Raw genomic sequence first — 587 nt, forward strand, 5'->3', positions numbered from 1 at the left:
TTTTATATGTGATGTTCTACAACACCTTTTTGCACCCGACAGTCAATCTAGGAAATATTTGCATATCAGCACCTTATTCTTTTAACAACCACGTAAAACTCTTCTGTTAGAGTTTATCAAAATCTAACCAATCTTCTTTAAATGCACATTTAGGTCGTTTGCAAAATTTTGCTATTAAAATGTATGCTGGAAAGACCATCGTTGTGCCTGTGATTTTCTGCTGTTAATATTGCCAAATTGCCCTCTCACATTCCCACCTAGCATTCGTAATGTGCTGTCCATTTATAACCTTGCAAACAGTAAGTATTATCCGATGCTGTTATCTTTCCCAATCTGATAGGTGAAAATGATATCTTGTTGTAATTAAAATTTCATTTCTTCTACTATGAGTAACATAATTGCCCTTTCATGTTTTAAAGGGGTGGGGTGTTGTCTCACTTTATATATATATATATAAACTGCCTGTTCATATCCCCTAGTCATTTTCCTGTTGAGTTGTTGGTCTTCTTTCTCTAATGAGGAAATTCATCCTTTGTCAGCCTATGCGTGTGGTAAATAGTTCCCCTAATTTGTCTTTTGTTGTTTGA

Source organism: Pteropus vampyrus, unplaced genomic scaffold, assembly GCF_000151845.1.
Source record: "Pteropus vampyrus isolate Shadow unplaced genomic scaffold, Pvam_2.0 Scaffold110, whole genome shotgun sequence".
NCBI lineage: Eukaryota > Metazoa > Chordata > Mammalia > Chiroptera > Pteropodidae > Pteropus > Pteropus vampyrus.